The following is an 8,534-nucleotide window of genomic DNA, read 5'->3' as shown; positions in this document are numbered from 1 at the left end:
TTGTGCACAAATTTGTTTACATCCATGTCAGTGAGAATTTCTCCTTTGCCGAGATAATCCATCCACCTGACAGGTGTGGCATATCATGAAGCTGATTAAACAGCATGATCATTACACAGGTGCACCTTGTGCTGTGAATTAAAGGCCACTCTAAAAAATGTGCAGTTTGTCACACAACACCGCAGATGTCTAAAATGTTCAGGGCCAGAGAATTTAATGTTAATTTCTCTACCCTAAGCCGTCACCAACGTTGTTTTAGAGAATTTGGCAGTACGTCCAACTGACTTCACAACCGCAAAGCACCTGTTGCCACACCAGCCCAGGACCTCCACATCCGGCTTCTTCACCTGCGAGACCTGCCACCCGGACAGCTGATGAAACTTAGGGTTTGCCCAACTGTAAGAAACCATCTCAGGGAAGCTCATTGCGTGCTCGTCGTCCTGACCAGGGTGTCCTTGACCGGACTGCAGTTCGGAGTCGAAACCGACTTCAGTGGGCAAATGCTTTCATTCGATGACCACTGGCACGCTGAAGAAGTGTGCTCTTCACGGATGAATCCCGGTTTCAACTGTACCCGACAGACGGCAGACAGCGTGTTTGGAGTCGTGTGGAAGAGCAGTTTGCTGAGGTCTCCCTTGTGAACAGAGTGCCCCATGGTGGCGGTGGGGTTATGGTATGGGCAGGCATAAGCTATGGACAACGAACACAATTGCTGCATTTTATCTATGGCAATTTAAATGCACAGAGATACCTTGACGAGATCCTGAGGCCCATTGTTGTGCTATTCATCTGCCACCATCACCTCATGTTTCAGCATGACAATGCACAGCCCCATGTCGCAAGGATCTGTACACAATTCCTGAAAGCTGAAAATGTCCCAGTTCTTCAATGGCCTGCATAGTCGCCAGAAATGTCACCCATTGAGCATGTGCGCAATGCTCTCGATCGACATTTGCGACAGCGTGTTCCAATACCCATGGGACAACAATCAGTGGGACAACATTCCACAGGCCTCAATCAACAGCCTGATCAACTCTATGCAAAGGAGATGTGTCGCGCTGCATGAGGCAAATGGTCACACCAGATACTGACTGGTTTTCTGATCCACGCCCTTACCTTTTTTTTCTGTGACCAACAGATGCAGATCTGTATTCCCAGTCATGTGAAATCCATAGATTAGGGCCAAATGAATTTATTTAAACTGTAACTCAGTAAAATCTTTGAAATTGTTGCATGTTGTGTTTATGTTTTATTTTTTTATTTCACCTTTATTTAACCAGGTAGGCTAGTTGAGAACAAGTTCTCATTTGCAACAGCGACCTGGCCAAGATAAAGCAAAGCAGTTCGACACAGAAAACAACAGAGTTACACATAGAATAAACAAACATACAATCAATAATACAGTAGAAAAGTCTATATACAGCATGTGCAAATGAGGTAGGATAAGGGAGGTAAGGCAATAAATAGGCCATTGTAGCAAAGCAATTACAATATAGCAATTAAACACTGGAATGGTAGAATGTGCAGAAGATGAATGTGCAAGAAGAGATACTGGGGTATAAAGCATGGTAAATAAATACAGTATGAGGATGAGGTAGATTGGATGGGCTATTTACAGATGGGCTATGTACAGGTGCAGTGATCTGTGATATTATATTTTTGATCAGTGTAGATGCCATTTTCACTTTTATTTTTTTTTTTCAAGGTGAAAAATATGAAAATTAAGTATAAATTCTTCAGATTAGATTTCCCCTTACAAAATTATTATCAACCCCTGCAAAAATAGCCATTCATCATAATCCACATTTTCTGTTGCTGCAGGGATATTTTCCTGCTATAGCAAACTGGCTCAAACTAAGATCCTACATCTGTACAGTATGTATTAAGGAGTACATTTTCTGGAATAGAAAAATAGAAAGGTCTTTCAATTTAATTAGGCAACAAACATCATATAAAGCCTTCTCCAAGGGAGTCAACTCGACAGCATCATCAATCCTTGAATAAAGTGGTGACTTTGATAGAACACTGTCCATGACTTTCAGATTAATAAGGTTTGGCCAAGCGAGACAGCTTAAAAATCACCGACTTCATGGGGTTCACTACATTAATCTGAAAATGGCTCGAACTGTACGGTATAAATACACTGTCATTGCATTTTCATAGCCACTACAACAAATAACTAAATCGTAATCTGAGTGAATTTGGGTTAAGAGCAGAACAGTTGATGTTTATATCAGAAACACCAACAATTCTCTTTTGCAGAAATCAACCATTTGCAATGTGTTACATTTAATTCTGTCCCCGTTTTAGGGTAACAAGTTCATGGCCTGCTTAAAAGGTTCCCCCTTCAATGGAAGTGGGACTGCTCCTTGATAAGGATAAATTTGTCTGGACAGCCTTGCAAATTGCACAAAGAGACAAAGTTGTCTTTGTCGTGCGCGACGTTGATGGATGTCCCCACACCTAGGCCGTAAATCCTCCCGACAGTGAGACGAATCTCTAGCGTGCGTCTTCTCCCCGTCACTCCTCCCAATCTCCTTCCACACTCCCTCACCCCCCTGCCCCTCACCCAAACCGAAAAACGCCATGCGGTTCAAAGTTTTTAATAGATATCCAAAACACATCCATCGCATTTCTTCCCTTTTATGTTTTGCATCAAAAATGTGCCAACTCGCACTGGCAACACATAAATATGCTTATCAGACACTTTATATGTAAATTCGCAGTGAGCAGTGAGTTTATTTTGTGAGGCTGTTACAAAAATTAAAAAAGCCATCCCCGTGAATACCAGATGAAGTCATTCCAAAATACTTTTTTTTTTATCATCCTTTTTTTGTCAGCGTACACGATAGAGTCGCTGTGTGCGACGCACAAGAACAAGCAGTTGGCGGGCGCAGTGTTTAAACCCCCAAAGTTAACAGCAGTCGGAGATGAAACTACTTCTCTCCGGGGCTGCTTTGTGAGGGAGAAATCACAGTATTCCCCGGAGGAGGCCACACCGCTGTTTGTTTCTGCTGAAACGCTACAGGCCCCGTTTTAAAGCCCCCCCCTCTCTAATCAAATGTGATCTGCTCAGTCACACGCCCCCATCCATCCTCCCTCGGGAAGCACTGCTCTGAAAATCTATTTTCATGCAGTCCCATGCACAAGAAAAAGTTGTTAGGAGATAAAGAATGAATGACTAGAAAATGCATTAAAAAAAAGCAGTTTGAGAAGAAAATCCTTAACTCTGTGAAGCTCTGAAAATGGGTCATAATTCCTAAAGTAAACTAAGATCTGGCTCCGTGTGAGTGAGTGAGTGAGTGAGTGAGTGAGTGAGTGAGTGAGTGAGTGAGTGAGTGAGTGAGTAGGAAGATAGAGAGAGCCAGTGTGTGTGTGTGTGATATATATATACACACACACACACACACACACACACACACACACACACACACACACACACACACACACACAAACACACATCATATTGTATATGAAAGGACACTGATCTTTGCGTGGGTATATTTCGTGCAGTGTGTACGTGGACATTTGTGTGCGCGCGTATGAGACAAAATAAGCCATCTGCTTCTTTTGACTTGACAGAGTAAAGGATTTGGAGAAAGCTGAAGTTTAAACTAGGCACCTCTCTGTTGGATGCATGTTAGTGTCCTCGCGGTTTTCATACCGTAACAGATAGGTCTAAATAATTAAGCAGGCTGTTCCCCCGAATAGCCACAGAGCAAAAGATAAGAGGGGATGAAGAAGGGGGGGGGGGGAAGAGGTAGCCTGCTAGCGCCATTTCAGAGAACCAACAACATCGTCATACAGTAATTAGGGCTTCTTTCCAGGGATCACCAGGAATTTTTTGGACTACAAAAAAAAGAAAAAAAGCTTCCAGGACTTTTTTCTCCTCTGCTCTCCAGTAATTAAAAGGGAAACCTTGCTGTCGTCTAACATGGAAGGCGCTGCCGCAGCACACTCCATTCTCCCTGGAACTTTAATGAGAGCAATAAATGCTACGCTCATTTTGGCTATTTATACATTTTTATGGCACAAATTGCAGCGTAAAGGGCACAAATCACAGGAATGACAGATGAAGGACAGCTGCGGCAAGGTCCTCCATTAAACGATGCAAAATGGCCAACTGTGGCCGTGGCAGTTAATTAGCTAAAGAGGGCCTAATCAGAGTTTTGGATGCCTGTCAGTCCCCAGGTGATGCTCTAATAGGAGACGTATGAAATATGGCCATGTGGAAAAGTGCCACTTTCTTTTTGGCATCTCATAAAGCCCAGTCTAACAGCTCGAAGAAAGCCAATGGAGCCAAAAAGGCAAAACAGAGGTGGGAAATTAACCACATTTAAAGTTGCTCCTGTTTAAGTATGGATCTTAGCATAAACGTTTAGTCATGCCATGGTTGTGAATCACACAATAAGATCTTGAGAAGTTTGGAATAGGAGTTTGCTGCTTATTTTTTTTCTCATCAATTAGGGCCAACCCACATAAGAGATGGTGCTTGGTGGTTCAAGTGCTTAAGCATTGTTCTGCTATTCACGGTGCCTAAAATTGGATATGGCAGTAACCTCACAGAGTGGACAGGGGGCGCTGCAGAGTGCACTGTAGCGAGGAGGGCATGGTATGAGAGCCATCATCACAGAGCAACAGCCAGCTCACAGACAGACAGGCAAACACTCGCCGAGATAAAACACAAAACGCCTGCAGCGCTCTGAAGTGAACCACAGCAGTTCTCTATGCATTTCAAATAGGCTCCTGAATAAAAACAGGAGGCTCCAGTTTCATAATCTACCACATAAAAATCAGCCAGCAAGCACATTCTGCTCCACTGTGAAAGACGAAAGAGGGGAAAAAAATCTAAAGTCAGGTTATCCTGACAGATGTGATGCTGTAAACAGGGAATCTTTTTTTTCCCTCACAATTAAAGAGTGGGGCTTATTGATTTCCGATGGGGCTCTCCGATGACTCGCTGGCTGGCTGCTGTCACAATGAGGCCTGGGGTAAGGTGGCCATGCCCTCTGCGCCACGCTGCGCGCTCCACCAACTACCGTGATAAACCTCCGATGTCAGCCAGAGAGGATGCCGAGTCCCCCCCCTTCCATTGCACGCACGCCGACCCCTCCTGAACTGCCACCGCAGCAGCAATTACCCACAAGCTCGTGCGATGTTGTTGCGGCCCACTTCATTAACTAATGAAGTCAGCTAGGAGTTACTGTAGCTAGCCTGTGTTATACCTGGAGAGACTAGAGTCAATGTTAACAGTTTACTGTGTTGTCCAACACCACCCACCAGGTGGTTTAAAAAAACACAAAAATCCAACCTTCACAAGAATTCTTGGTTCCATCACCATAACAAAATGTCAGATCAAAAAGGGGAAGTAATGCAATAAGCAGAATAGAATAGCATGAAGAGCATTATGGGATTGCATCTACACAGAGGTCAGCTTCAAGTCCAACTCCTCTGGAAAACAACCGTAAGTCGGGAGAGAAGCTGTCAAGAGGAACAGATCCATCAGAACGGACCTGCGACAACCCCTGGCACATTGACCTGTGTCAGAGGGGGAGAAATAAGGCTATGCAGATTGATAGATTGATTCATTCTTGAAATGAGCGCCGGTCGGTTACGTTTATCGATTCCATGGATAATTTACTGATTCCAATGTTGTTAGTTCCTAAGTAACAACTTCATGTCAGGGTTGTAATGGGGCGGTCCGCGGGGCACTAAGCACGGCGACTGATTTATGCGCGCTACAGAGTTCCGAGGCGATGGCGGAAGCATCCCCGCTCAGCAACACACGTAGCAACAGATGATCCTTTATTGCAAATGCAAATGTTGTTAGCAGCTAGATGTATTATATTTATTGTACTGTAACTGCATTAAGGTTTCAGCATACGTTCCAGACACATCTTCAAAACTGTACATTTGCTAAATAATGACAGTATAATCTTGTGCAGTGACAAGATATAATCGCAGCACGATTAAGTCTACAATTAAAGCTCTTGATACAGTGAAAATAACACAAAATAGACCTAGACTGTCATTTGTCAATGCAGATTGCTTTTTGAGGGGAGAATTGTGCCCGCATTCTGGTGTACAAGGTATTCATTACGGATTCTGCACCTAAGCCTACTATTCCTACGGAGACAATTTGTTTTCAGGGGATGTAATGTCATGGAGGACAAACAAGCAGTTTTCATGGACAAAAACCCAGAAGGCCCTGGAACAACCAAGCACATGTATTCATTACATCACCAGACTTCTAAACCTGCAGCATGGGATGCAGCAGGACTAGGCTACGATGCAAATCTGCTGGTCAGTACATTTATTCAGCCCATTATTCTGACAAACAGAATTAGGCAATAGACCCAACATTAGCAGCCCACATCAAAGTATAAAAAACGAACGGATTGGCCGCATCAAGCCACTGGGTTATCTTGGACTTGTCGACCAGTGTCACTGGCAAAGATTCCATAGTGTGGGGGCCGGGTGGGGACGATATTCCAGCGTCAAGTGCCTCCTCGTGTTCCCTGGGTCCCGTTAAGGGGGACATGTCTGGATGAAAGGGGTCATGGGAAGTTGTGTCGCCGGGCAGTGATAGGGGAGAAAGCCTGCCTGCTGGTGTGACGATATGGAACGCATGCAGAATAACTTCGAGAGGAAAGAGCCTATGACAGCATTTCCTTCCCCCGACAGTAAAACAACCACAATCTGGCTGCATGATGAGGGTAACATTAAGTCCAAGAAGCGACACTGATGAATATTAGACTGAAGCGGCATTAATTACTCTGGAGAAGGAGAAACAGAAACCCTTGGCTTGTTTACCACTTTGCCGGGAAACAACTTTTTATGATTGCTTTGTAATTATCTCCCTGATAATGTAAAATGGTTCCCTCCCTCTCGATGTAGTGGACCATGACCATTTATAAAGGAGTCATTATTAGACCAAATGCTTGACTTTTTATTGGCTGGGACAGGCAGGCTAGGAAGGCATGTCCCAGCAGATAATCGACTAACAAGAAAATGCTTGTGCCAGTGCATGATAATGTTTGTTTCTAAGGAGACATTGTTTTGTGAATTAGCAACCTTTCCCTTTCTTACAAGGTGCTACTTTAACCAAAACATCCATTATCCCCTCCACTGTGCGGCTTTAACAAGACATTAGCCATGCTAACAAGCAGGCAGCCGACTGAAACCGAATGTGACTTTCTGCGTAAAAGCCAGTTTTTAGACAGTCACCACTCCCTGAATGCAGGTTACGAAGGAAAACAATTCTCTGGGTCTCCATCTCAACAGCTTGTGGTGGCTTTTACAATGGGACCCCCAGGGGCCATGGAACACCATAAAATGTCTTATTATCCTCAAATACATCGGGTTAATCTGCCTGCATTGTTTGCTGTTGTTCCCAGATACAGAAAATGCAAAACAGCTGCTGACTGCCGAGCCAATTTAATCTCCAAGCTTGTAATGCTGTTTTATAAAGTAGAAAAAAAGTTGAAAAAGTAGGTCCCGCTGTTCTAAGAGAGTTGTTATCCGATTGTGGGTAAGTATATGATTAGCTGTTTGTTTTTACTTTAGAACGAAGTTAACAAAATGAAAATAAATCTGAGTTTCATACCAATCCCTATGCACGTTTCATATATTCCCAATGCATTTAACAAATGTTATTCATTTTCAGTATGGGCTGGGCTCAGTGTGGGATGGGTTTGAACTGTTATTTGTGAGACAGACAGACAGACAGACAGACAGACAGACAGACAGACAGACAGACAGACAGACAGACAGACAGACAGACAGACAGACAGACAGACAGACAGACAGACAGACAGAGACAGACAGACAAGGAAGTGCCACTGCAGAATCTACTCTGTGGAGGGCCCACTCCCCCCGCCGGGCCTCCCAGCTCAATTAGCTCAGCCAGGCTTTCTGCTGATGGGGGAAATCAGCATGCTGGGGAGGGTGGGGGGCAACCCTCCTCTCTCTCACACCTAATATACAGCCCTGGGAGTCTACCTGTGTGTATGTGTGTGCCTCTTAGCGCTGATGGATTGGAGCCCCACGGTGCTGTCCTTAACAAGCACCTGGACTACTACACTAGGGCCGTACTTGCTGAAAGGCCGAAAATACACTGATATTAATTGATGTGCGCAGTCATAGTAAAAGTTAATAAGCACAAGAGAGACTTGAAAATGTGCGAGGAGTTCATCTGTTTGCACTGTTGTGCTCTTGGATTATACTGTACGATGGGCATTTCCATCTAAATGGGCTCATTTCCATGTAAAATGATCCATTTCCATGTAAAAGGACCCATGAGCACCGACAGGTGAAGTTCATATGACCATTTCAAATGAAAATTAACCGAGTCTATATTTTGGGGAATTTAAAGAATATATACATTTTTCAACCATTTCCCATCCTCAAAATGTAGAATAAGCAAAAGGTTTTGATTTCTGGTCAAACAGATCGAAAAAGGGGTCTTAAACAACATCTACCAGAAAAAGTCTTAAAATAGGTATCTGAAATATATCAAAACACAACAATGATGA

This window comes from Salmo trutta, chromosome 8 (genome assembly GCF_901001165.1).
Source record: "Salmo trutta chromosome 8, fSalTru1.1, whole genome shotgun sequence".
NCBI lineage: Eukaryota > Metazoa > Chordata > Actinopteri > Salmoniformes > Salmonidae > Salmo > Salmo trutta.
The sequence above is the reverse complement of the archived record's forward strand: the minus strand, read 5'-3'. Positions refer to the sequence as shown.